Source organism: Lingula anatina, chromosome 1 (genome assembly GCF_051362555.1).
Source record: "Lingula anatina isolate TDL-2025a chromosome 1, LinAna3.0, whole genome shotgun sequence".
Taxonomy (NCBI): Eukaryota; Metazoa; Brachiopoda; class Lingulata; order Lingulida; family Lingulidae; genus Lingula; species Lingula anatina.
In genome coordinates, this window is record NC_141767.1 from 52,230,137 (window position 1) to 52,251,521 (window position 21,385).

At 47.5% G+C, this 21,385-nt stretch overlaps 57 non-coding genes across 57 annotated transcripts; all 57 read left to right on the plus strand.

Annotated features, from left to right (window-relative positions):
• The first annotated feature begins 68 nt into the window (after positions 1-68).
• Positions 69-187, plus strand: LOC147764669 (5S ribosomal RNA). Its single transcript, XR_015332432.1, has one exon. It is a non-coding gene; the product is annotated as a 5S ribosomal RNA (ribosomal RNA).
• Positions 188-444: 257 nt separating this feature from the next.
• On the plus strand, positions 445-563 carry LOC147764670 (5S ribosomal RNA). The gene has a single exon (XR_015332566.1). It is a non-coding gene; the product is annotated as a 5S ribosomal RNA (ribosomal RNA).
• A 257-nt stretch (positions 564-820) lies between these two features.
• Positions 821-939, plus strand: LOC147764671 (5S ribosomal RNA). Its single transcript, XR_015332547.1, has one exon. It is a non-coding gene; the product is annotated as a 5S ribosomal RNA (ribosomal RNA).
• A 257-nt stretch (positions 940-1,196) lies between these two features.
• LOC147764672 (5S ribosomal RNA) lies at positions 1,197-1,315 on the plus strand. The gene has a single exon (XR_015332433.1). It is a non-coding gene; the product is annotated as a 5S ribosomal RNA (ribosomal RNA).
• A 257-nt stretch (positions 1,316-1,572) lies between these two features.
• LOC147764673 (5S ribosomal RNA) lies at positions 1,573-1,691 on the plus strand. Its single transcript, XR_015332434.1, has one exon. It is a non-coding gene; the product is annotated as a 5S ribosomal RNA (ribosomal RNA).
• A 257-nt stretch (positions 1,692-1,948) lies between these two features.
• Positions 1,949-2,067, plus strand: LOC147764674 (5S ribosomal RNA). Its single transcript, XR_015332436.1, has one exon. It is a non-coding gene; the product is annotated as a 5S ribosomal RNA (ribosomal RNA).
• Positions 2,068-2,324: 257 nt separating this feature from the next.
• On the plus strand, positions 2,325-2,443 carry LOC147764675 (5S ribosomal RNA). The gene has a single exon (XR_015332548.1). It is a non-coding gene; the product is annotated as a 5S ribosomal RNA (ribosomal RNA).
• A 257-nt stretch (positions 2,444-2,700) lies between these two features.
• On the plus strand, positions 2,701-2,819 carry LOC147764676 (5S ribosomal RNA). Its single transcript, XR_015332437.1, has one exon. It is a non-coding gene; the product is annotated as a 5S ribosomal RNA (ribosomal RNA).
• A 257-nt stretch (positions 2,820-3,076) lies between these two features.
• Positions 3,077-3,195, plus strand: LOC147764677 (5S ribosomal RNA). Its single transcript, XR_015332438.1, has one exon. It is a non-coding gene; the product is annotated as a 5S ribosomal RNA (ribosomal RNA).
• Positions 3,196-3,452: 257 nt separating this feature from the next.
• On the plus strand, positions 3,453-3,571 carry LOC147764678 (5S ribosomal RNA). The gene has a single exon (XR_015332439.1). It is a non-coding gene; the product is annotated as a 5S ribosomal RNA (ribosomal RNA).
• Positions 3,572-3,828: 257 nt separating this feature from the next.
• Positions 3,829-3,947, plus strand: LOC147764679 (5S ribosomal RNA). The gene has a single exon (XR_015332440.1). It is a non-coding gene; the product is annotated as a 5S ribosomal RNA (ribosomal RNA).
• Positions 3,948-4,204: 257 nt separating this feature from the next.
• LOC147764680 (5S ribosomal RNA) lies at positions 4,205-4,323 on the plus strand. The gene has a single exon (XR_015332441.1). It is a non-coding gene; the product is annotated as a 5S ribosomal RNA (ribosomal RNA).
• A 257-nt stretch (positions 4,324-4,580) lies between these two features.
• Positions 4,581-4,699, plus strand: LOC147764681 (5S ribosomal RNA). The gene has a single exon (XR_015332549.1). It is a non-coding gene; the product is annotated as a 5S ribosomal RNA (ribosomal RNA).
• Positions 4,700-4,956: 257 nt separating this feature from the next.
• LOC147764682 (5S ribosomal RNA) lies at positions 4,957-5,075 on the plus strand. Its single transcript, XR_015332442.1, has one exon. It is a non-coding gene; the product is annotated as a 5S ribosomal RNA (ribosomal RNA).
• Positions 5,076-5,332: 257 nt separating this feature from the next.
• On the plus strand, positions 5,333-5,451 carry LOC147764683 (5S ribosomal RNA). Its single transcript, XR_015332443.1, has one exon. It is a non-coding gene; the product is annotated as a 5S ribosomal RNA (ribosomal RNA).
• A 257-nt stretch (positions 5,452-5,708) lies between these two features.
• Positions 5,709-5,827, plus strand: LOC147764684 (5S ribosomal RNA). Its single transcript, XR_015332444.1, has one exon. It is a non-coding gene; the product is annotated as a 5S ribosomal RNA (ribosomal RNA).
• Positions 5,828-6,084: 257 nt separating this feature from the next.
• Positions 6,085-6,203, plus strand: LOC147764685 (5S ribosomal RNA). Its single transcript, XR_015332445.1, has one exon. It is a non-coding gene; the product is annotated as a 5S ribosomal RNA (ribosomal RNA).
• Positions 6,204-6,460: 257 nt separating this feature from the next.
• Positions 6,461-6,579, plus strand: LOC147764686 (5S ribosomal RNA). Its single transcript, XR_015332447.1, has one exon. It is a non-coding gene; the product is annotated as a 5S ribosomal RNA (ribosomal RNA).
• Positions 6,580-6,836: 257 nt separating this feature from the next.
• LOC147764687 (5S ribosomal RNA) lies at positions 6,837-6,955 on the plus strand. Its single transcript, XR_015332448.1, has one exon. It is a non-coding gene; the product is annotated as a 5S ribosomal RNA (ribosomal RNA).
• A 257-nt stretch (positions 6,956-7,212) lies between these two features.
• On the plus strand, positions 7,213-7,331 carry LOC147764688 (5S ribosomal RNA). The gene has a single exon (XR_015332560.1). It is a non-coding gene; the product is annotated as a 5S ribosomal RNA (ribosomal RNA).
• A 257-nt stretch (positions 7,332-7,588) lies between these two features.
• Positions 7,589-7,707, plus strand: LOC147764689 (5S ribosomal RNA). The gene has a single exon (XR_015332449.1). It is a non-coding gene; the product is annotated as a 5S ribosomal RNA (ribosomal RNA).
• Positions 7,708-7,964: 257 nt separating this feature from the next.
• LOC147764690 (5S ribosomal RNA) lies at positions 7,965-8,083 on the plus strand. The gene has a single exon (XR_015332450.1). It is a non-coding gene; the product is annotated as a 5S ribosomal RNA (ribosomal RNA).
• A 257-nt stretch (positions 8,084-8,340) lies between these two features.
• Positions 8,341-8,459, plus strand: LOC147764691 (5S ribosomal RNA). Its single transcript, XR_015332451.1, has one exon. It is a non-coding gene; the product is annotated as a 5S ribosomal RNA (ribosomal RNA).
• A 257-nt stretch (positions 8,460-8,716) lies between these two features.
• On the plus strand, positions 8,717-8,835 carry LOC147764692 (5S ribosomal RNA). The gene has a single exon (XR_015332452.1). It is a non-coding gene; the product is annotated as a 5S ribosomal RNA (ribosomal RNA).
• A 257-nt stretch (positions 8,836-9,092) lies between these two features.
• On the plus strand, positions 9,093-9,211 carry LOC147764693 (5S ribosomal RNA). The gene has a single exon (XR_015332453.1). It is a non-coding gene; the product is annotated as a 5S ribosomal RNA (ribosomal RNA).
• A 257-nt stretch (positions 9,212-9,468) lies between these two features.
• LOC147764694 (5S ribosomal RNA) lies at positions 9,469-9,587 on the plus strand. The gene has a single exon (XR_015332561.1). It is a non-coding gene; the product is annotated as a 5S ribosomal RNA (ribosomal RNA).
• Positions 9,588-9,844: 257 nt separating this feature from the next.
• LOC147764695 (5S ribosomal RNA) lies at positions 9,845-9,963 on the plus strand. Its single transcript, XR_015332454.1, has one exon. It is a non-coding gene; the product is annotated as a 5S ribosomal RNA (ribosomal RNA).
• Positions 9,964-10,220: 257 nt separating this feature from the next.
• On the plus strand, positions 10,221-10,339 carry LOC147764696 (5S ribosomal RNA). Its single transcript, XR_015332455.1, has one exon. It is a non-coding gene; the product is annotated as a 5S ribosomal RNA (ribosomal RNA).
• Positions 10,340-10,596: 257 nt separating this feature from the next.
• Positions 10,597-10,715, plus strand: LOC147764697 (5S ribosomal RNA). Its single transcript, XR_015332456.1, has one exon. It is a non-coding gene; the product is annotated as a 5S ribosomal RNA (ribosomal RNA).
• A 257-nt stretch (positions 10,716-10,972) lies between these two features.
• Positions 10,973-11,091, plus strand: LOC147764698 (5S ribosomal RNA). The gene has a single exon (XR_015332458.1). It is a non-coding gene; the product is annotated as a 5S ribosomal RNA (ribosomal RNA).
• A 258-nt stretch (positions 11,092-11,349) lies between these two features.
• LOC147764699 (5S ribosomal RNA) lies at positions 11,350-11,468 on the plus strand. The gene has a single exon (XR_015332459.1). It is a non-coding gene; the product is annotated as a 5S ribosomal RNA (ribosomal RNA).
• Positions 11,469-11,725: 257 nt separating this feature from the next.
• LOC147764700 (5S ribosomal RNA) lies at positions 11,726-11,844 on the plus strand. Its single transcript, XR_015332460.1, has one exon. It is a non-coding gene; the product is annotated as a 5S ribosomal RNA (ribosomal RNA).
• Positions 11,845-12,102: 258 nt separating this feature from the next.
• Positions 12,103-12,221, plus strand: LOC147764701 (5S ribosomal RNA). Its single transcript, XR_015332461.1, has one exon. It is a non-coding gene; the product is annotated as a 5S ribosomal RNA (ribosomal RNA).
• Positions 12,222-12,479: 258 nt separating this feature from the next.
• On the plus strand, positions 12,480-12,598 carry LOC147764702 (5S ribosomal RNA). The gene has a single exon (XR_015332462.1). It is a non-coding gene; the product is annotated as a 5S ribosomal RNA (ribosomal RNA).
• Positions 12,599-12,856: 258 nt separating this feature from the next.
• On the plus strand, positions 12,857-12,975 carry LOC147764703 (5S ribosomal RNA). Its single transcript, XR_015332463.1, has one exon. It is a non-coding gene; the product is annotated as a 5S ribosomal RNA (ribosomal RNA).
• Positions 12,976-13,232: 257 nt separating this feature from the next.
• LOC147764704 (5S ribosomal RNA) lies at positions 13,233-13,351 on the plus strand. The gene has a single exon (XR_015332464.1). It is a non-coding gene; the product is annotated as a 5S ribosomal RNA (ribosomal RNA).
• A 257-nt stretch (positions 13,352-13,608) lies between these two features.
• On the plus strand, positions 13,609-13,727 carry LOC147764705 (5S ribosomal RNA). The gene has a single exon (XR_015332465.1). It is a non-coding gene; the product is annotated as a 5S ribosomal RNA (ribosomal RNA).
• Positions 13,728-13,984: 257 nt separating this feature from the next.
• On the plus strand, positions 13,985-14,103 carry LOC147764706 (5S ribosomal RNA). Its single transcript, XR_015332466.1, has one exon. It is a non-coding gene; the product is annotated as a 5S ribosomal RNA (ribosomal RNA).
• A 257-nt stretch (positions 14,104-14,360) lies between these two features.
• On the plus strand, positions 14,361-14,479 carry LOC147764707 (5S ribosomal RNA). Its single transcript, XR_015332467.1, has one exon. It is a non-coding gene; the product is annotated as a 5S ribosomal RNA (ribosomal RNA).
• Positions 14,480-14,736: 257 nt separating this feature from the next.
• On the plus strand, positions 14,737-14,855 carry LOC147764708 (5S ribosomal RNA). The gene has a single exon (XR_015332469.1). It is a non-coding gene; the product is annotated as a 5S ribosomal RNA (ribosomal RNA).
• A 257-nt stretch (positions 14,856-15,112) lies between these two features.
• On the plus strand, positions 15,113-15,231 carry LOC147764709 (5S ribosomal RNA). The gene has a single exon (XR_015332470.1). It is a non-coding gene; the product is annotated as a 5S ribosomal RNA (ribosomal RNA).
• A 258-nt stretch (positions 15,232-15,489) lies between these two features.
• On the plus strand, positions 15,490-15,608 carry LOC147764710 (5S ribosomal RNA). The gene has a single exon (XR_015332471.1). It is a non-coding gene; the product is annotated as a 5S ribosomal RNA (ribosomal RNA).
• A 257-nt stretch (positions 15,609-15,865) lies between these two features.
• LOC147764711 (5S ribosomal RNA) lies at positions 15,866-15,984 on the plus strand. The gene has a single exon (XR_015332472.1). It is a non-coding gene; the product is annotated as a 5S ribosomal RNA (ribosomal RNA).
• Positions 15,985-16,242: 258 nt separating this feature from the next.
• On the plus strand, positions 16,243-16,361 carry LOC147764712 (5S ribosomal RNA). Its single transcript, XR_015332473.1, has one exon. It is a non-coding gene; the product is annotated as a 5S ribosomal RNA (ribosomal RNA).
• Positions 16,362-16,618: 257 nt separating this feature from the next.
• LOC147764713 (5S ribosomal RNA) lies at positions 16,619-16,737 on the plus strand. Its single transcript, XR_015332475.1, has one exon. It is a non-coding gene; the product is annotated as a 5S ribosomal RNA (ribosomal RNA).
• A 257-nt stretch (positions 16,738-16,994) lies between these two features.
• On the plus strand, positions 16,995-17,113 carry LOC147764714 (5S ribosomal RNA). Its single transcript, XR_015332476.1, has one exon. It is a non-coding gene; the product is annotated as a 5S ribosomal RNA (ribosomal RNA).
• Positions 17,114-17,371: 258 nt separating this feature from the next.
• On the plus strand, positions 17,372-17,490 carry LOC147764715 (5S ribosomal RNA). The gene has a single exon (XR_015332477.1). It is a non-coding gene; the product is annotated as a 5S ribosomal RNA (ribosomal RNA).
• A 258-nt stretch (positions 17,491-17,748) lies between these two features.
• LOC147764716 (5S ribosomal RNA) lies at positions 17,749-17,867 on the plus strand. Its single transcript, XR_015332478.1, has one exon. It is a non-coding gene; the product is annotated as a 5S ribosomal RNA (ribosomal RNA).
• Positions 17,868-18,125: 258 nt separating this feature from the next.
• On the plus strand, positions 18,126-18,244 carry LOC147764717 (5S ribosomal RNA). Its single transcript, XR_015332479.1, has one exon. It is a non-coding gene; the product is annotated as a 5S ribosomal RNA (ribosomal RNA).
• Positions 18,245-18,502: 258 nt separating this feature from the next.
• Positions 18,503-18,621, plus strand: LOC147764718 (5S ribosomal RNA). Its single transcript, XR_015332481.1, has one exon. It is a non-coding gene; the product is annotated as a 5S ribosomal RNA (ribosomal RNA).
• Positions 18,622-18,878: 257 nt separating this feature from the next.
• On the plus strand, positions 18,879-18,997 carry LOC147764719 (5S ribosomal RNA). Its single transcript, XR_015332482.1, has one exon. It is a non-coding gene; the product is annotated as a 5S ribosomal RNA (ribosomal RNA).
• Positions 18,998-19,254: 257 nt separating this feature from the next.
• Positions 19,255-19,373, plus strand: LOC147764720 (5S ribosomal RNA). The gene has a single exon (XR_015332483.1). It is a non-coding gene; the product is annotated as a 5S ribosomal RNA (ribosomal RNA).
• Positions 19,374-19,630: 257 nt separating this feature from the next.
• LOC147764721 (5S ribosomal RNA) lies at positions 19,631-19,749 on the plus strand. Its single transcript, XR_015332484.1, has one exon. It is a non-coding gene; the product is annotated as a 5S ribosomal RNA (ribosomal RNA).
• A 258-nt stretch (positions 19,750-20,007) lies between these two features.
• Positions 20,008-20,126, plus strand: LOC147764722 (5S ribosomal RNA). The gene has a single exon (XR_015332485.1). It is a non-coding gene; the product is annotated as a 5S ribosomal RNA (ribosomal RNA).
• A 257-nt stretch (positions 20,127-20,383) lies between these two features.
• Positions 20,384-20,502, plus strand: LOC147764723 (5S ribosomal RNA). Its single transcript, XR_015332486.1, has one exon. It is a non-coding gene; the product is annotated as a 5S ribosomal RNA (ribosomal RNA).
• A 258-nt stretch (positions 20,503-20,760) lies between these two features.
• LOC147764724 (5S ribosomal RNA) lies at positions 20,761-20,879 on the plus strand. Its single transcript, XR_015332487.1, has one exon. It is a non-coding gene; the product is annotated as a 5S ribosomal RNA (ribosomal RNA).
• A 257-nt stretch (positions 20,880-21,136) lies between these two features.
• LOC147764725 (5S ribosomal RNA) lies at positions 21,137-21,255 on the plus strand. The gene has a single exon (XR_015332488.1). It is a non-coding gene; the product is annotated as a 5S ribosomal RNA (ribosomal RNA).
• The last annotated feature ends 130 nt before the right edge of the window (positions 21,256-21,385 follow it).

Genomic DNA, 21,385 nt, shown 5'->3' on the forward strand with positions numbered 1-21,385 from the left:
ACAGATGTGTCGATTCCGTTTCATTTCCTTTCCGTCGATCAAAAACAGTGCTAGCGCGGACAGTCATCGTCTACGACCATACCACGTTGAAAGCACCGGTTCTCGTCCGATCACCGAAGTTAAGCAACGTCGGGCCAGGTTAGTACTTGGATGGGTGACCGCCTGGGAATACCTGGTGCCGTAGACACGTTTTTGACATTTTATTCGTAGCCGATTTCAGTTTCTTTCACTTACCACTTTTTTTTCTTTAAGTTTTCAATTTTTTCCAAATCACAGTTGCGCCGTTGTCTTCGTCTATCAGTGCGTCGGGCCACGTCTGGACTAGGATGGAAGACCGCCTGGCCACCTTTACTTGTCCTTTTTAGCGTGGCATCAAACAGATGTGTCGATTCCGTTTCATTTCCTTTCCGTCGATCAAAAACAGTGCTAGCGCGGACAGTCATCGTCTACGACCATACCACGTTGAAAGCACCGGTTCTCGTCCTATCACCGAAGTTAAGCAACGTCGGGCCAGGTTAGTACTTGGATGGGTGACCGCCTGGGAATACCTGGTGCCGTAGACACGTTTTTGACATTTTATTCGTAGCCGATTTCAGTTTCTTTCACTTACCACTTTTTTTTCTTTAAGTTTTCAATTTTTTCCAAATCACAGTTGCGCCGTTGTCTTCGTCTATCAGTGCGTCGGGCCACGTCTGGACTAGGATGGAAGACCGCCTGGCCACCTTTACTTGTCCTTTTTAGCGTGGCATCAAACAGATGTGTCGATTCCGTTTCATTTCCTTTCCGTCGATCAAAAACAGTGCTAGCGCGGACAGTCATCGTCTACGACCATACCACGTTGAAAGCACCGGTTCTCGTCCGATCACCGAAGTTAAGCAACGACGGGCCAGGTTAGTACTTGGATGGGTGACCGCCTGGGAATACCTGGTGCCGTAGACACGTTTTTGACATTTTATTCGTAGCCGATTTCAGTTTCTTTCACTTACCACTTTTTTTTCTTTAAGTTTTCAATTTTTTCCAAATCACAGTTGCGCCGTTGTCTTCGTCTATCAGTGCGTCGGGCCACGTCTGGACTAGGATGGAAGACCGCCTGGCCACCTTTACTTGTCCTTTTTAGCGTGGCATCAAACAGATGTGTCGATTCCGTTTCATTTCCTTTCCGTCGATCAAAAACAGTGCTAGCGCGGACAGTCATCGTCTACGACCATACCACGTTGAAAGCACCGGTTCTCGTCCGATCACCGAAGTTAAGCAACGTCGGGCCAGGTTAGTACTTGGATGGGTGACCGCCTGGGAATACCTGGTGCCGTAGACACGTTTTTGACATTTTATTCGTAGCCGATTTCAGTTTCTTTCACTTACCACTTTTTTTTCTTTAAGTTTTCAATTTTTTCCAAATCACAGTTGCGCCGTTGTCTTCGTCTATCAGTGCGTCGGGCCACGTCTGGACTAGGATGGAAGACCGCCTGGCCACCTTTACTTGTCCTTTTTAGCGTGGCATCAAACAGATGTGTCGATTCCGTTTCATTTCCTTTCCGTCGATCAAAAACAGTGCTAGCGCGGACAGTCATCGTCTACGACCATACCACGTTGAAAGCACCGGTTCTCGTCCGATCACCGAAGTTAAGCAACGTCGGGCCAGGTTAGTACTTGGATGGGTGACCGCCTGGGAATACCTGGTGCCGTAGACACGTTTTTGACATTTTATTCGTAGCCGATTTCAGTTTCTTTCACTTACCACTTTTTTTTCTTTAAGTTTTCAATTTTTTCCAAATCACAGTTGCGCCGTTGTCTTCGTCTATCAGTGCGTCGGGCCACGTCTGGACTAGGATGGAAGACCGCCTGGCCACCTTTACTTGTCCTTTTTAGCGTGGCATCAAACAGATGTGTCGATTCCGTTTCATTTCCTTTCCGTCGATCAAAAACAGTGCTAGCGCGGACAGTCATCGTCTACGACCATACCACGTTGAAAGCACCGGTTCTCGTCCGATCACCGAAGTTAAGCAACGTCGGGCCAGGTTAGTACTTGGATGGGTGACCGCCTGGGAATACCTGGTGCCGTAGACACGTTTTTGACATTTTATTCGTAGCCGATTTCAGTTTCTTTCACTTACCACTTTTTTTTCTTTAAGTTTTCAATTTTTTCCAAATCACAGTTGCGCCGTTGTCTTCGTCTATCAGTGCGTCGGGCCACGTCTGGACTAGGATGGAAGACCGCCTGGCCACCTTTACTTGTCCTTTTTAGCGTGGCATCAAACAGATGTGTCGATTCCGTTTCATTTCCTTTCCGTCGATCAAAAACAGTGCTAGCGCGGACAGTCATCGTCTACGACCATACCACGTTGAAAGCACCGGTTCTCGTCCGATCACCGAAGTTAAGCAACGACGGGCCAGGTTAGTACTTGGATGGGTGACCGCCTGGGAATACCTGGTGCCGTAGACACGTTTTTGACATTTTATTCGTAGCCGATTTCAGTTTCTTTCACTTACCACTTTTTTTTCTTTAAGTTTTCAATTTTTTCCAAATCACAGTTGCGCCGTTGTCTTCGTCTATCAGTGCGTCGGGCCACGTCTGGACTAGGATGGAAGACCGCCTGGCCACCTTTACTTGTCCTTTTTAGCGTGGCATCAAACAGATGTGTCGATTCCGTTTCATTTCCTTTCCGTCGATCAAAAACAGTGCTAGCGCGGACAGTCATCGTCTACGACCATACCACGTTGAAAGCACCGGTTCTCGTCCGATCACCGAAGTTAAGCAACGTCGGGCCAGGTTAGTACTTGGATGGGTGACCGCCTGGGAATACCTGGTGCCGTAGACACGTTTTTGACATTTTATTCGTAGCCGATTTCAGTTTCTTTCACTTACCACTTTTTTTTCTTTAAGTTTTCAATTTTTTCCAAATCACAGTTGCGCCGTTGTCTTCGTCTATCAGTGCGTCGGGCCACGTCTGGACTAGGATGGAAGACCGCCTGGCCACCTTTACTTGTCCTTTTTAGCGTGGCATCAAACAGATGTGTCGATTCCGTTTCATTTCCTTTCCGTCGATCAAAAACAGTGCTAGCGCGGACAGTCATCGTCTACGACCATACCACGTTGAAAGCACCGGTTCTCGTCCGATCACCGAAGTTAAGCAACGTCGGGCCAGGTTAGTACTTGGATGGGTGACCGCCTGGGAATACCTGGTGCCGTAGACACGTTTTTGACATTTTATTCGTAGCCGATTTCAGTTTCTTTCACTTACCACTTTTTTTTCTTTAAGTTTTCAATTTTTTCCAAATCACAGTTGCGCCGTTGTCTTCGTCTATCAGTGCGTCGGGCCACGTCTGGACTAGGATGGAAGACCGCCTGGCCACCTTTACTTGTCCTTTTTAGCGTGGCATCAAACAGATGTGTCGATTCCGTTTCATTTCCTTTCCGTCGATCAAAAACAGTGCTAGCGCGGACAGTCATCGTCTACGACCATACCACGTTGAAAGCACCGGTTCTCGTCCGATCACCGAAGTTAAGCAACGTCGGGCCAGGTTAGTACTTGGATGGGTGACCGCCTGGGAATACCTGGTGCCGTAGACACGTTTTTGACATTTTATTCGTAGCCGATTTCAGTTTCTTTCACTTACCACTTTTTTTTCTTTAAGTTTTCAATTTTTTCCAAATCACAGTTGCGCCGTTGTCTTCGTCTATCAGTGCGTCGGGCCACGTCTGGACTAGGATGGAAGACCGCCTGGCCACCTTTACTTGTCCTTTTTAGCGTGGCATCAAACAGATGTGTCGATTCCGTTTCATTTCCTTTCCGTCGATCAAAAACAGTGCTAGCGCGGACAGTCATCGTCTACGACCATACCACGTTGAAAGCACCGGTTCTCGTCCGATCACCGAAGTTAAGCAACGTCGGGCCAGGTTAGTACTTGGATGGGTGACCGCCTGGGAATACCTGGTGCCGTAGACACGTTTTTGACATTTTATTCGTAGCCGATTTCAGTTTCTTTCACTTACCACTTTTTTTTCTTTAAGTTTTCAATTTTTTCCAAATCACAGTTGCGCCGTTGTCTTCGTCTATCAGTGCGTCGGGCCACGTCTGGACTAGGATGGAAGACCGCCTGGCCACCTTTACTTGTCCTTTTTAGCGTGGCATCAAACAGATGTGTCGATTCCGTTTCATTTCCTTTCCGTCGATCAAAAACAGTGCTAGCGCGGACAGTCATCGTCTACGACCATACCACGTTGAAAGCACCGGTTCTCGTCCGATCACCGAAGTTAAGCAACGTCGGGCCAGGTTAGTACTTGGATGGGTGACCGCCTGGGAATACCTGGTGCCGTAGACACGTTTTTGACATTTTATTCGTAGCCGATTTCAGTTTCTTTCACTTACCACTTTTTTTTCTTTAAGTTTTCAATTTTTTCCAAATCACAGTTGCGCCGTTGTCTTCGTCTATCAGTGCGTCGGGCCACGTCTGGACTAGGATGGAAGACCGCCTGGCCACCTTTACTTGTCCTTTTTAGCGTGGCATCAAACAGATGTGTCGATTCCGTTTCATTTCCTTTCCGTCGATCAAAAACAGTGCTAGCGCGGACAGTCATCGTCTACGACCATACCACGTTGAAAGCACCGGTTCTCGTCCGATCACCGAAGTTAAGCAACGACGGGCCAGGTTAGTACTTGGATGGGTGACCGCCTGGGAATACCTGGTGCCGTAGACACGTTTTTGACATTTTATTCGTAGCCGATTTCAGTTTCTTTCACTTACCACTTTTTTTTCTTTAAGTTTTCAATTTTTTCCAAATCACAGTTGCGCCGTTGTCTTCGTCTATCAGTGCGTCGGGCCACGTCTGGACTAGGATGGAAGACCGCCTGGCCACCTTTACTTGTCCTTTTTAGCGTGGCATCAAACAGATGTGTCGATTCCGTTTCATTTCCTTTCCGTCGATCAAAAACAGTGCTAGCGCGGACAGTCATCGTCTACGACCATACCACGTTGAAAGCACCGGTTCTCGTCCGATCACCGAAGTTAAGCAACGTCGGGCCAGGTTAGTACTTGGATGGGTGACCGCCTGGGAATACCTGGTGCCGTAGACACGTTTTTGACATTTTATTCGTAGCCGATTTCAGTTTCTTTCACTTACCACTTTTTTTTCTTTAAGTTTTCAATTTTTTCCAAATCACAGTTGCGCCGTTGTCTTCGTCTATCAGTGCGTCGGGCCACGTCTGGACTAGGATGGAAGACCGCCTGGCCACCTTTACTTGTCCTTTTTAGCGTGGCATCAAACAGATGTGTCGATTCCGTTTCATTTCCTTTCCGTCGATCAAAAACAGTGCTAGCGCGGACAGTCATCGTCTACGACCATACCACGTTGAAAGCACCGGTTCTCGTCCGATCACCGAAGTTAAGCAACGTCGGGCCAGGTTAGTACTTGGATGGGTGACCGCCTGGGAATACCTGGTGCCGTAGACACGTTTTTGACATTTTATTCGTAGCCGATTTCAGTTTCTTTCACTTACCACTTTTTTTTCTTTAAGTTTTCAATTTTTTCCAAATCACAGTTGCGCCGTTGTCTTCGTCTATCAGTGCGTCGGGCCACGTCTGGACTAGGATGGAAGACCGCCTGGCCACCTTTACTTGTCCTTTTTAGCGTGGCATCAAACAGATGTGTCGATTCCGTTTCATTTCCTTTCCGTCGATCAAAAACAGTGCTAGCGCGGACAGTCATCGTCTACGACCATACCACGTTGAAAGCACCGGTTCTCGTCCGATCACCGAAGTTAAGCAACGTCGGGCCAGGTTAGTACTTGGATGGGTGACCGCCTGGGAATACCTGGTGCCGTAGACACGTTTTTGACATTTTATTCGTAGCCGATTTCAGTTTCTTTCACTTACCACTTTTTTTTCTTTAAGTTTTCAATTTTTTCCAAATCACAGTTGCGCCGTTGTCTTCGTCTATCAGTGCGTCGGGCCACGTCTGGACTAGGATGGAAGACCGCCTGGCCACCTTTACTTGTCCTTTTTAGCGTGGCATCAAACAGATGTGTCGATTCCGTTTCATTTCCTTTCCGTCGATCAAAAACAGTGCTAGCGCGGACAGTCATCGTCTACGACCATACCACGTTGAAAGCACCGGTTCTCGTCCGATCACCGAAGTTAAGCAACGTCGGGCCAGGTTAGTACTTGGATGGGTGACCGCCTGGGAATACCTGGTGCCGTAGACACGTTTTTGACATTTTACTCGTAGCCGATTTCAGTTTCTTTCACTTACCACTTTTTTTTCTTTAAGTTTTCAATTTTTTCCAAATCACAGTTGCGCCGTTGTCTTCGTCTATCAGTGCGTCGGGCCACGTCTGGACTAGGATGGAAGACCGCCTGGCCACCTTTACTTGTCCTTTTTAGCGTGGCATCAAACAGATGTGTCGATTCCGTTTCATTTCCTTTCCGTCGATCAAAAACAGTGCTAGCGCGGACAGTCATCGTCTACGACCATACCACGTTGAAAGCACCGGTTCTCGTCCGATCACCGAAGTTAAGCAACGTCGGGCCAGGTTAGTACTTGGATGGGTGACCGCCTGGGAATACCTGGTGCCGTAGACACGTTTTTGACATTTTATTCGTAGCCGATTTCAGTTTCTTTCACTTACCACTTTTTTTTCTTTAAGTTTTCAATTTTTTCCAAATCACAGTTGCGCCGTTGTCTTCGTCTATCAGTGCGTCGGGCCACGTCTGGACTAGGATGGAAGACCGCCTGGCCACCTTTACTTGTCCTTTTTAGCGTGGCATCAAACAGATGTGTCGATTCCGTTTCATTTCCTTTCCGTCGATCAAAAACAGTGCTAGCGCGGACAGTCATCGTCTACGACCATACCACGTTGAAAGCACCGGTTCTCGTCCGATCACCGAAGTTAAGCAACGTCGGGCCAGGTTAGTACTTGGATGGGTGACCGCCTGGGAATACCTGGTGCCGTAGACACGTTTTTGACATTTTATTCGTAGCCGATTTCAGTTTCTTTCACTTACCACTTTTTTTTCTTTAAGTTTTCAATTTTTTCCAAATCACAGTTGCGCCGTTGTCTTCGTCTATCAGTGCGTCGGGCCACGTCTGGACTAGGATGGAAGACCGCCTGGCCACCTTTACTTGTCCTCTTTAGCGTGGCATCAAACAGATGTGTCGATTCCGTTTCATTTCCTTTCCGTCGATCAAAAACAGTGCTAGCGCGGACAGTCATCGTCTACGACCATACCACGTTGAAAGCACCTGTTCTCGTCCGATCACCGAAGTTAAGCAACGTCGGGCCAGGTTAGTACTTGGATGGGTGACCGCCTGGGAATACCTGGTGCCGTAGACACGTTTTTGACATTTTATTCGTAGCCGATTTCAGTTTCTTTCACTTACCACTTTTTTTTCTTTAAGTTTTCAATTTTTTCCAAATCACAGTTGCGCCGTTGTCTTCGTCTATCAGTGCGTCGGGCCACGTCTGGACTAGGATGGAAGACCGCCTGGCCACCTTTACTTGTCCTTTTTAGCGTGGCATCAAACAGATGTGTCGATTCCGTTTCATTTCCTTTCCGTCGATCAAAAACAGTGCTAGCGCGGACAGTCATCGTCTACGACCATACCACGTTGAAAGCACCGGTTCTCGTCCGATCACCGAAGTTAAGCAACGTCGGGCCAGGTTAGTACTTGGATGGGTGACCGCCTGGGAATACCTGGTGCCGTAGACACGTTTTTGACATTTTATTCGTAGCCGATTTCAGTTTCTTTCACTTACCACTTTTTTTTCTTTAAGTTTTCAATTTTTTCCAAATCACAGTTGCGCCGTTGTCTTCGTCTATCAGTGCGTCGGGCCACGTCTGGACTAGGATGGAAGACCGCCTGGCCACCTTTACTTGTCCTTTTTAGCGTGGCATCAAACAGATGTGTCGATTCCGTTTCATTTCCTTTCCGTCGATCAAAAACAGTGCTAGCGCGGACAGTCATCGTCTACGACCATACCACGTTGAAAGCACCGGTTCTCGTCCGATCACCGAAGTTAAGCAACGTCGGGCCAGGTTAGTACTTGGATGGGTGACCGCCTGGGAATACCTGGTGCCGTAGACACGTTTTTGACATTTTATTCGTAGCCGATTTCAGTTTCTTTCACTTACCACTTTTTTTTCTTTAAGTTTTCAATTTTTTCCAAATCACAGTTGCGCCGTTGTCTTCGTCTATCAGTGCGTCGGGCCACGTCTGGACTAGGATGGAAGACCGCCTGGCCACCTTTACTTGTCCTTTTTAGCGTGGCATCAAACAGATGTGTCGATTCCGTTTCATTTCCTTTCCGTCGATCAAAAACAGTGCTAGCGCGGACAGTCATCGTCTACGACCATACCACGTTGAAAGCACCGGTTCTCGTCCGATCACCGAAGTTAAGCAACGTCGGGCCAGGTTAGTACTTGGATGGGTGACCGCCTGGGAATACCTGGTGCCGTAGACACGTTTTTGACATTTTATTCGTAGCCGATTTCAGTTTCTTTCACTTACCACTTTTTTTTCTTTAAGTTTTCAATTTTTTCCAAATCACAGTTGCGCCGTTGTCTTCGTCTATCAGTGCGTCGGGCCACGTCTGGACTAGGATGGAAGACCGCCTGGCCACCTTTACTTGTCCTTTTTAGCGTGGCATCAAACAGATGTGTCGATTCCGTTTCATTTCCTTTCCGTCGATCAAAAACAGTGCTAGCGCGGACAGTCATCGTCTACGACCATACCACGTTGAAAGCACCGGTTCTCGTCCGATCACCGAAGTTAAGCAACGTCGGGCCAGGTTAGTACTTGGATGGGTGACCGCCTGGGAATACCTGGTGCCGTAGACACGTTTTTGACATTTTATTCGTAGCCGATTTCAGTTTCTTTCACTTACCACTTTTTTTTCTTTAAGTTTTCAATTTTTTCCAAATCACAGTTGCGCCGTTGTCTTCGTCTATCAGTGCGTCGGGCCACGTCTGGACTAGGATGGAAGACCGCCTGGCCACCTTTACTTGTCCTTTTTAGCGTGGCATCAAACAGATGTGTCGATTCCGTTTCATTTCCTTTCCGTCGATCAAAAACAGTGCTAGCGCGGACAGTCATCGTCTACGACCATACCACGTTGAAAGCACCGGTTCTCGTCCGATCACCGAAGTTAAGCAACGTCGGGCCAGGTTAGTACTTGGATGGGTGACCGCCTGGGAATACCTGGTGCCGTAGACACGTTTTTGACATTTTATTCGTAGCCGATTTCAGTTTCTTTCACTTACCACTTTTTTTTCTTTAAGTTTTCAATTTTTTCCAAATCACAGTTGCGCCGTTGTCTTCGTCTATCAGTGCGTCGGGCCACGTCTGGACTAGGATGGAAGACCGCCTGGCCACCTTTACTTGTCCTCTTTAGCGTGGCATCAAACAGATGTGTCGATTCCGTTTCATTTCCTTTCCGTCGATCAAAAACAGTGCTAGCGCGGACAGTCATCGTCTACGACCATACCACGTTGAAAGCACCTGTTCTCGTCCGATCACCGAAGTTAAGCAACGTCGGGCCAGGTTAGTACTTGGATGGGTGACCGCCTGGGAATACCTGGTGCCGTAGACACGTTTTTGACATTTTATTCGTAGCCGATTTCAGTTTCTTTCACTTACCACTTTTTTTTCTTTAAGTTTTCAATTTTTTCCAAATCACAGTTGCGCCGTTGTCTTCGTCTATCAGTGCGTCGGGCCACGTCTGGACTAGGATGGAAGACCGCCTGGCCACCTTTACTTGTCCTTTTTAGCGTGGCATCAAACAGATGTGTCGATTCCGTTTCATTTCCTTTCCGTCGATCAAAAACAGTGCTAGCGCGGACAGTCATCGTCTACGACCATACCACGTTGAAAGCACCGGTTCTCGTCCGATCACCGAAGTTAAGCAACGTCGGGCCAGGTTAGTACTTGGATGGGTGACCGCCTGGGAATACCTGGTGCCGTAGACACGTTTTTGACATTTTATTCGTAGCCGATTTCAGTTTCTTTCACTTACCACTTTTTTTTCTTTAAGTTTTCAATTTTTTCCAAATCACAGTTGCGCCGTTGTCTTCGTCTATCAGTGCGTCGGGCCACGTCTGGACTAGGATGGAAGACCGCCTGGCCACCTTTACTTGTCCTTTTTAGCGTGGCATCAAACAGATGTGTCGATTCCGTTTCATTTCCTTTCCGTCGATCAAAAACAGTGCTAGCGCGGACAGTCATCGTCTACGACCATACCACGTTGAAAGCACCGGTTCTCGTCCGATCACCGAAGTTAAGCAACGTCGGGCCAGGTTAGTACTTGGATGGGTGACCGCCTGGGAATACCTGGTGCCGTAGACACGTTTTTGACATTTTATTCGTAGCCGATTTCAGTTTCTTTCACTTACCACTTTTTTTTCTTTAAGTTTTCAATTTTTTCCAAATCACAGTTGCGCCGTTATCTTCGTCTATCAGTGCGTCGGACCACGTCTTGACTAGGATGGAAGACCGCCTGGCCACCTTTACTTGTCCTTTTTAGCGTGGCATCAAACAGATGTGTCGATTCCGTTTCATTTCCTTTCCGTCGATCAAAAACAGTGCTAGCGCGGACAGTCATCGTCTACGACCATACCACGTTGAAAGCACCGGTTCTCGTCCGATCACCGAAGTTAAGCAACGTCGGGCCAGGTTAGTACTTGGATGGGTGACCGCCTGGGAATACCTGGTGCCGTAGACACGTTTTTGACATTTTATTCGTAGCCGATTTCAGTTTCTTTCACTTACCACTTTTTTTTCTTTAAGTTTTCAATTTTTTCCAAATCACAGTTGCGCCGTTGTCTTCGTCTATCAGTGCGTCGGGCCACGTCTGGACTAGGATGGAAGACCGCCTGGCCACCTTTACTTGTCCTTTTTAGCGTGGCATCAAACAGATGTGTCGATTCCGTTTCATTTCCTTTCCGTCGATCAAAAACAGTGCTAGCGCGGACAGTCATCGTCTACGACCATACCACGTTGAAAGCACCGGTTCTCGTCCGATCACCGAAGTTAAGCAACGTCGGGCCAGGTTAGTACTTGGATGGGTGACCGCCTGGGAATACCTGGTGCCGTAGACACGTTTTTGACATTTTATTCGTAGCCGATTTCAGTTTCTTTCACTTACCACTTTTTTTTTCTTTAAGTTTTCAATTTTTTCCAAATCACAGTTGCGCCGTTGTCTTCGTCTATCAGTGCGTCGGGCCACGTCTGGACTAGGATGGAAGACCGCCTGGCCACCTTTACTTGTCCTTTTTAGCGTGGCATCAAACAGATGTGTCGATTCCGTTTCATTTCCTTTCCGTCGATCAAAAACAGTGCTAGCGCGGACAGTCATCGTCTACGACCATACCACGTTGAAAGCACCGGTTCTCGTCCGATCACCGAAGTTAAGCAACGTCGGGCCAGGTTAGTACTTGGATGGGTGACCGCCTGGGAATACCTGGTGCCGTAGACACGTTTTTGACATTTTATTCGTAGCCGATTTCAGTTTCTTTCACTTACCACTTTTTTTTCTTTAAGTTTTCAATTTTTTCCAAATCACAGTTGCGCCGTTGTCTTCGTCTATCAGTGCGTCGGGCCACGTCTGGACTAGGATGGAAGACCGCCTGGCCACCTTTACTTGTCCTTTTTAGCGTGGCATCAAACAGATGTGTCGATTCCGTTTCATTTCCTTTCCGTCGATCAAAAACAGTGCTAGCGCGGACAGTCATCGTCTACGACCATACCACGTTGAAAGCACCGGTTCTCGTCCGATCACCGAAGTTAAGCAACGTCGGGCCAGGTTAGTACTTGGATGGGTGACCGCCTGGGAATACCTGGTGCCGTAGACACGTTTTTGACATTTTATTCGTAGCCGATTTCAGTTTCTTTCACTTACCACTTTTTTTTTCTTTAAGTTTTCAATTTTTTCCAAATCACAGTTGCGCCGTTGTCTTCGTCTATCAGTGCGTCGGGCCACGTCTGGACTAGGATGGAAGACCGCCTGGCCACCTTTACTTGTCCTTTTTAGCGTGGCATCAAACAGATGTGTCGATTCCGTTTCATTTCCTTTCCGTCGATCAAAAACAGTGCTAGCGCGGACAGTCATCGTCTACGACCATACCACGTTGAAAGCACCGGTTCTCGTCCGATCACCGAAGTTAAGCAACGTCGGGCCAGGTTAGTACTTGGATGGGTGACCGCCTGGGAATACCTGGTGCCGTAGACACGTTTTTGACATTTTATTCGTAGCCGATTTCAGTTTCTTTCACTTACCACTTTTTTTTTCTTTAAGTTTTCAATTTTTTCCAAATCACAGTTGCGCCGTTGTCTTCGTCTATCAGTGCGTCGGGCCACGTCTGGACTAGGATGGAAGACCGCCTGGCCACCTTTACTTGTCCTTTTTAGCGTGGCATCAAACAGATGTGTCGATTCCGTTTCATTTCCTTTCCGTCGATCAAAAACAGTGCTAGCGCGGACAGTCATCGTCTACGACCATACCACGTTGAAAGCACCGGTTCTCGTCCGATCACCGAAGTTAAGCAACGTCGGGCCAGGTTAGTACTTGGATGGGTGACCGCCTGGGAATACCTGGTGCCGTAGACACGTTTTTGACATTTTATTCGTAGCCGATTTCAGTTTCTTTCACTTACCACTTTTTTTTTCTTTAAGTTTTCAATTTTTTCCAAATCACAGTTGCGCCGTTGTCTTCGTCTATCAGTGCGTCGGGCCACGTCTGGACTAGGATGGAAGACCGCCTGGCCACCTTTACTTGTCCTTTTTAGCGTGGCATCAAACAGATGTGTCGATTCCGTTTCATTTCCTTTCCGTCGATCAAAAACAGTGCTAGCGCGGACAGTCATCGTCTACGACCATACCACGTTGAAAGCACCGGTTCTCGTCCGATCACCGAAGTTAAGCAACGTCGGGCCAGGTTAGTACTTGGATGGGTGACCGCCTGGGAATACCTGGTGCCGTAGACACGTTTTTGACATTTTATTCGTAGCCGATTTCAGTTTCTTTCACTTACCACTTTTTTTTCTTTAAGTTTTCAATTTTTTCCAAATCACAGTTGCGCCGTTGTCTTCGTCTATCAGTGCGTCGGGCCACGTCTGGACTAGGATGGAAGACCGCCTGGCCACCTTTACTTGTCCTTTTTAGCGTGGCATCAAACAGATGTGTCGATTCCGTTTCATTTCCTTTCCGTCGATCAAAAACAGTGCTAGCGCGGACAGTCATCGTCTACGACCATACCACGTTGAAAGCACCGGTTCTCGTCCGATCACCGAAGTTAAGCAACGTCGGGCCAGGTTAGTACTTGGATGGGTGACCGCCTGGGAATACCTGGTGCCGTAGACACGTTTTTGACATTTTATTCGTAGCCGATTTCAGTTTCTTTCACTTACCACTTTTTTTTCTTTAAGTTTTCAATTTTTTCCAAATCACAGTTGCGCCGTTGTCTTCGTCTATCAGTGCGTCGGGCCACGTCTGGACTAGGATGGAAGACCGCCTGGCCACCTTTACTTGTCCTTTTTAGCGTGGCATCAAACAGATGTGTCGATTCCGTTTCATTTCCTTTCCGTCGATCAAAAACAGTGCTAGCGCGGACAGTCATCGTCTACGACCATACCACGTTGAAAGCACCGGTTCTCGTCCGATCACCGAAGTTAAGCAACGTCGGGCCAGGTTAGTACTTGGATGGGTGACCGCCTGGGAATACCTGGTGCCGTAGACACGTTTTTGACATTTTATTCGTAGCCGATTTCAGTTTCTTTCACTTACCACTTTTTTTTCTTTAAGTTTTCAATTTTTTCCAAATCACAGTTGCGCCGTTGTCTTCGTCTATCAGTGCGTCGGGCCACGTCTGGACTAGGATGGAAGACCGCCTGGCCACCTTTACTTGTCCTTTTTAGCGTGGCATCAAACAGATGTGTCGATTCCGTTTCATTTCCTTTCCGTCGATCAAAAACAGTGCTAGCGCGGACAGTCATCGTCTACGACCATACCACGTTGAAAGCACCGGTTCTCGTCCGATCACCGAAGTTAAGCAACGTCGGGCCAGGTTAGTACTTGGATGGGTGACCGCCTGGGAATACCTGGTGCCGTAGACACGTTTTTGACATTTTATTCGTAGCCGATTTCAGTTTCTTTCACTTACCACTTTTTTTTCTTTAAGTTTTCAATTTTTTCCAAATCACAGTTGCGCCGTTGTCTTCGTCTATCAGTGCGTCGGGCCACGTCTGGACTAGGATGGAAGACCGCCTGGCCACCTTTACTTGTCCTTTTTAGCGTGGCATCAAACAGATGTGTCGATTCCGTTTCATTTCCTTTCCGTCGATCAAAAACAGTGCTAGCGCGGACAGTCATCGTCTACGACCATACCACGTTGAAAGCACCGGTTCTCGTCCGATCACCGAAGTTAAGCAACGTCGGGCCAGGTTAGTACTTGGATGGGTGACCGCCTGGGAATACCTGGTGCCGTAGACACGTTTTTGACATTTTATTCGTAGCCGATTTCAGTTTCTTTCACTTACCACTTTTTTTTCTTTAAGTTTTCAATTTTTTCCAAATCACAGTTGCGCCGTTGTCTTCGTCTATCAGTGCGTCGGACCACGTCTTGACTAGGATGGAAGACCGCCTGGCCACCTTTACTTGTCCTTTTTAGCGTGGCATCAAACAGATGTGTCGATTCCGTTTCATTTCCTTTCCGTCGATCAAAAACAGTGCTAGCGCGGACAGTCATCGTCTACGACCATACCACGTTGAAAGCACCGGTTCTCGTCCGATCACCGAAGTTAAGCAACGTCGGGCCAGGTTAGTACTTGGATGGGTGACCGCCTGGGAATACCTGGTGCCGTAGACACGTTTTTGACATTTTATTCGTAGCCGATTTCAGTTTCTTTCACTTACCACTTTTTTTTCTTTAAGTTTTCAATTTTTTCCAAATCACAGTTGCGCCGTTGTCTTCGTCTATCAGTGCGTCGGGCCACGTCTGGACTAGGATGGAAGACCGCCTGGCCACCTTTACTTGTCCTTTTTAGCGTGGCATCAAACAGATGTGTCGATTCCGTTTCATTTCCTTTCCGTCGATCAAAAACAGTGCTAGCGCGGACAGTCATCGTCTACGACCATACCACGTTGAAAGCACCGGTTCTCGTCCGATCACCGAAGTTAAGCAACGTCGGGCCAGGTTAGTACTTGGATGGGTGACCGCCTGGGAATACCTGGTGCCGTAGACACGTTTTTGACATTTTATTCGTAGCCGATTTCAGTTTCTTTCACTTACCACTTTTTTTTTCTTTAAGTTTTCAATTTTTTCCAAATCACAGTTGCGCCGTTGTCTTCGTCTATCAGTGCGTCGGGCCACGTCTGGACTAGGATGGAAGACCGCCTGGCCACCTTTACTTGTCCTTTTTAGCGTGGCATCAAACAGATGTGTCGATTCCGTTTCATTTCCTTTCCGTCGATCAAAAACAGTGCTAGCGCGGACAGTCATCGTCTACGACCATACCACGTTGAAAGCACCGGTTCTCGTCCGATCACCGAAGTTAAGCAACGTCGGGCCAGGTTAGTACTTGGATGGGTGACCGCCTGGGAATACCTGGTGCCGTAGACACGTTTTTGACATTTTATTCGTAGCCGATTTCAGTTTCTTTCACTTACCACTTTTTTTTCTTTAAGTTTTCAATTTTTTCCAAATCACAGTTGCGCCGTTGTCTTCGTCTATCAGTGCGTCGGGCCACGTCTGGACTAGGATGGAAGACCGCCTGGCCACCTTTACTTGTCCTTTTTAGCGTGGCATCAAACAGATGTGTCGATTCCGTTTCATTTCCTTTCCGTCGATCAAAAACAGTGCTAGCGCGGACAGTCATCGTCTACGACCATACCACGTTGAAAGCACCGGTTCTCGTCCGATCACCGAAGTTAAGCAACGTCGGGCCAGGTTAGTACTTGGATGGGTGACCGCCTGGGAATACCTGGTGCCGTAGACACGTTTTTGACATTTTATTCGTAGCCGATTTCAGTTTCTTTCACTTACCACTTTTTTTTTCTTTAAGTTTTCAATTTTTTCCAAATCACAGTTGCGCCGTTGTCTTCGTCTATCAGTGCGTCGGGCCACGTCTGGACTAGGATGGAAGACCGCCTGGCCACCTTTACTTGTCCTTTTTAGCGTGGCATCAAACAGATGTGTCGATTCCGTTTCATTTCCTTTCCGTCGATCAAAAACAGTGCTAGCGCGGACAGTCATCGTCTACGACCATACCACGTTGAAAGCACCGGTTCTCGTCCGATCACCGAAGTTAAGCAACGTCGGGCCAGGTTAGTACTTGGATGGGTGACCGCCTGGGAATACCTGGTGCCGTAGACACGTTTTTGACATTTTATTCGTAGCCGATTTCAGTTTCTTTCACTTACCACTTTTTTTTCTTTAAGTTTTCAATTTTTTCCAAATCACAGTTGCGCCGTTGTCTTCGTCTATCAGTGCGTCGGGCCACGTCTGGACTAGGATGGAAGACCGCCTGGCCACCTTTACTTGTCCTTTTTAGCGTGGCATCAAACAGATGTGTCGATTCCGTTTCATTTCCTTTCCGTCGATCAAAAACAGTGCTAGCGCGGACAGTCATCGTCTACGACCATACCACGTTGAAAGCACCGGTTCTCGTCCGATCACCGAAGTTAAGCAACGTCGGGCCAGGTTAGTACTTGGATGGGTGACCGCCTGGGAATACCTGGTGCCGTAGACACGTTTTTGACATTTTATTCGTAGCCGATTTCAGTTTCTTTCACTTACCACTTTTTTTTCTTTAAGTTTTCAATTTTTTCCAAATCACAGTTGCGCCGTTGTCTTCGTCTATCAGTGCGTCGGGCCACGTCTGGACTAGGATGGAAGACCGCCTGGCCACCTTTACTTGTCCTTTTTAGCGTGGCATCAAACAGATGTGTCGATTCCGTTTCATTTCCTTTCCGTCGATCAAAAACAGTGCTAGCGCGGACAGTCATCGTCTACGACCATACCACGTTGAAAGCACCGGTTCTCGTCCGATCACCGAAGTTAAGCAACGTCGGGCCAGGTTAGTACTTGGATGGGTGACCGCCTGGGAATACCTGGTGCCGTAGACACGTTTTTGACATTTTATTCGTAGCCGATTTCAGTTTCTTTCACTTACCACTTTTTTTTTCTTTAAGTTTTCAATTTTTTCCAAATCACAGTTGCGCCGTTGTCTTCGTCTATCAGTGCGTCGGGCCACGTCTGGACTAGGATGGAAGACCGCCTGGCCACCTTTACTTGTCCTTTTTAGCGTGGCATCAAACAGATGTGTCGATTCCGTTTCATTTCCTTTCCGTCGATCAAAAACAGTGCTAGCGCGGACAGTCATCGTCTACGACCATACCACGTTGAAAGCACCGGTTCTCGTCCGATCACCGAAGTTAAGCAACGTCGGGCCAGGTTAGTACTTGGATGGGTGACCGCCTGGGAATACCTGGTGCCGTAGACACGTTTTTGACATTTTATTCGTAGCCGATTTCAGTTTCTTTCACTTACCACTTTTTTTTTCTTTAAGTTTTCAATTTTTTCCAAATCACAGTTGCGCCGTTGTCTTCGTCTATCAGTGCGTCGGGCCACGTCTGGACTAGGATGGAAGACCGCCTGGCCACCTTTACTTGTCCTTTTTAGCGTGGCATCAAACAGATGTGTCGATTCCGTTTCATTTCCTTTCCGTCGATCAAAAACAGTGCTAGCGCGGACAGTCATCGTCTACGACCATACCACGTTGAAAGCACCGGTTCTCGTCCGATCACCGAAGTTAAGCAACGTCGGGCCAGGTTAGTACTTGGATGGGTGACCGCCTGGGAATACCTGGTGCCGTAGACACGTTTTTGACATTTTATTCGTAGCCGATTTCAGTTTCTTTCACTTACCACTTTTTTTTTCTTTAAGTTTTCAATTTTTTCCAAATCACAGTTGCGCCGTTGTCTTCGTCTATCAGTGCGTCGGGCCACGTCTGGACTAGGATGGAAGACCGCCTGGCCACCTTTACTTGTCCTTTTTAGCGTGGCATCAAACAGATGTGTCGATTCCGTTTCATTTCCTTTCCGTCGATCAAAAACAGTGCTAGCGCGGACAGTCATCGTCTACGACCATACCACGTTGAAAGCACCGGTTCTCGTCCGATCACCGAAGTTAAGCAACGTCGGGCCAGGTTAGTACTTGGATGGGTGACCGCCTGGGAATACCTGGTGCCGTAGACACGTTTTTGACATTTTATTCGTAGCCGATTTCAGTTTCTTTCACTTACCACTTTTTTTTTCTTTAAGTTTTCAATTTTTTCCAAATCACAGTTGCGCCGTTGTCTTCGTCTATCAGTGCGTCGGGCCACGTCTGGACTAGGATGGAAGACCGCCTGGCCACCTTTACTTGTCCTTTTTAGCGTGGCATCAAACAGATGTGTCGATTCCGTTTCATTTCCTTTCCGTCGATCAAAAACAGTGCTAGCGCGGACAGTCATCGTCTACGACCATACCACGTTGAAAGCACCGGTTCTCGTCCGATCACCGAAGTTAAGCAACGTCGGGCCAGGTTAGTACTTGGATGGGTGACCGCCTGGGAATACCTGGTGCCGTAGACACGTTTTTGACATTTTATTCGTAGCCGATTTCAGTTTCTTTCACTTACCACTTTTTTTTCTTTAAGTTTTCAATTTTTTCCAAATCACAGTTGCGCCGTTGTCTTCGTCTATCAGTGCGTCGGGCCACGTCTGGACTAGGATGGAAGACCGCCTGGCCACCTTTACTTGTCCTTTTTAGCGTGGCATCAAACAGATGTGTCGATTCCGTTTCATTTCCTTTCCGTCGATCAAAAACAGTGCTAGCGCGGACAGTCATCGTCTACGACCATACCACGTTGAAAGCACCGGTTCTCGTCCGATCACCGAAGTTAAGCAACGTCGGGCCAGGTTAGTACTTGGATGGGTGACCGCCTGGGAATACCTGGTGCCGTAGACACGTTTTTGACATTTTATTCGTAGCCGATTTCAGTTTCTTTCACTTACCACTTTTTTTTCTTTAAGTTTTCAATTTTTTCCAAATCACAGTTGCGCCGTTGTCTTCGTCTATCAGTGCGTCGGGCCACGTCTGGACTAGGATGGAAGACCGCCTGGCCACCTTTACTTGTCCTTTTTAGCGTGGCATCAAACAGATGTGTCGATTCCGTTTCATTTCCTTTCCGTCGATCAAAAACAGTGCTAGCGCGGACAGTCATCGTCTACGACCATACCACGTTGAAAGCACCGGTTCTCGTCCGATCACCGAAGTTAAGCAACGTCGGGCCAGGTTAGTACTTGGATGGGTGACCGCCTGGGAATACCTGGTGCCGTAGACACGTTTTTGACATTTTATTCGTAGCCGATTTCAGTTTCTTTCACTTACCACTTTTTTTTCTTTAAGTTTTCAATTTTTTCCAAATCACAGTTGCGCCGTTGTCTTCGTCTATCAGTGCGTCGGGCCACGTCTGGACTAGGATGGAAGACCGCCTGGCCACCTTTACTTGTCCTTTTTAGCGTGGCATCAAACAGATGTGTCGATTCCGTTTCATTTCCTTTCCGTCGATCAAAAACAGTGCTAGCGCGGACAGTCATCGTCTACGACCATACCACGTTGAAAGCACCGGTTCTCGTCCGATCACCGAAGTTAAGCAACGTCGGGCCAGGTTAGTACTTGGATGGGTGACCGCCTGGGAATACCTGGTGCCGTAGACACGTTTTTGACATTTTATTCGTAGCCGATTTCAGTTTCTTTCACTTACCACTTTTTTTTTCTTTAAGTTTTCAATTTTTTCCAAATCACAGTTGCGCCGTTGTCTTCGTCTATCAGTGCGTCGGGCCACGTCTGGACTAGGATGGAAGACCGCCTGGCCACCTTTACTTGTCCTTTTTAGCGTGGCATCAAACAGATGTGTCGATTCCGTTTCATTTCCTTTCCGTCGATCAAAAACAGTGCTAGCGCGGACAGTCATCGTCTACGACCATACCACGTTGAAAGCACCGGTTCTCGTCCGATCACCGAAGTTAAGCAACGTCGGGCCAGGTTAGTACTTGGATGGGTGACCGCCTGGGAATACCTGGTGCCGTAGACACGTTTTTGACATTTTATTCGTAGCCGATTTCAGTTTCTTTCACTTACCACTTTTTTTTCTTTAAGTTTTCAATTTTTTCCAAATCACAGTTGCGCCGTTGTCTTCGTCTATCAGTGCGTCGGGCCACGTCTGGACTAGGATGGAAGACCGCCTGGCCACCTTTACTTGTCCTTTTTAGCGTGGCATCAAACAGATGTGTCGATTCCGTTTCATTTCCTTTCCGTCGATCAAAAACAGTGCTAGCGCGGACAGTCATCGTCTACGACCATACCACGTTGAAAGCACCGGTTCTCGTCCGATCACCGAAGTTAAGCAACGTCGGGCCAGGTTAGTACTTGGATGGGTGACCGCCTGGGAATACCTGGTGCCGTAGACACGTTTTTGACATTTTATTCGTAGCCGATTTCAGTTTCTTTCACTTACCACTTTTTTTTTCTTTAAGTTTTCAATTTTTTCCAAATCACAGTTGCGCCGTTGTCTTCGTCTATCAGTGCGTCGGGCCACGTCTGGACTAGGATGGAAGACCGCCTGGCCACCTTTACTTGTCCTTTTTAGCGTGGCATCAAACAGATGTGTCGATTCCGTTTCATTTCCTTTCCGTCGATCAAAAACAGTGCTAGCGCGGACAGTCATCGTCTACGACCATACCACGTTGAAAGCACCGGTTCTCGTCCGATCACCGAAGTTAAGCAACGTCGGGCCAGGTTAGTACTTGGATGGGTGACCGCCTGGGAATACCTGGTGCCGTAGACACGTTTTTGACATTTTATTCGTAGCCGATTTCAGTTTCTTTCACTTACCACTTTTTTTTCTTTAAGTTTTCAATTTTTTCCAAATCACAGTTGCGCCGTTGTCTTCGTCTATCAGTGCGTCGGGCCACGTCTGGACTAGGATGGAAGACCGCCTGGCCACCTTTACTTGTCCTTTTTAGCGTGGCATCAAACAGATGTGTCGATTCCGTTTCATTTCCTTTCCGTCGATCAAAAACAGTGCTAGCGCGGACAGTCATCGTCTACGACCATACCACGTTGAAAGCACCGGTTCTCGTCCGATCACCGAAGTTAAGCAACGTCGGGCCAGGTTAGTACTTGGATGGGTGACCGCCTGGGAATACCTGGTGCCGTAGACACGTTTTTGACATTTTATTCGTAGCCGATTTCAGTTTCTTTCACTTACCACTTTTTTTTTCTTTAAGTTTTCAATTTTTTCCAAATCACAGTTGCGCCGTTGTCTTCGTCTATCAGTGCGTCGGGCCACGT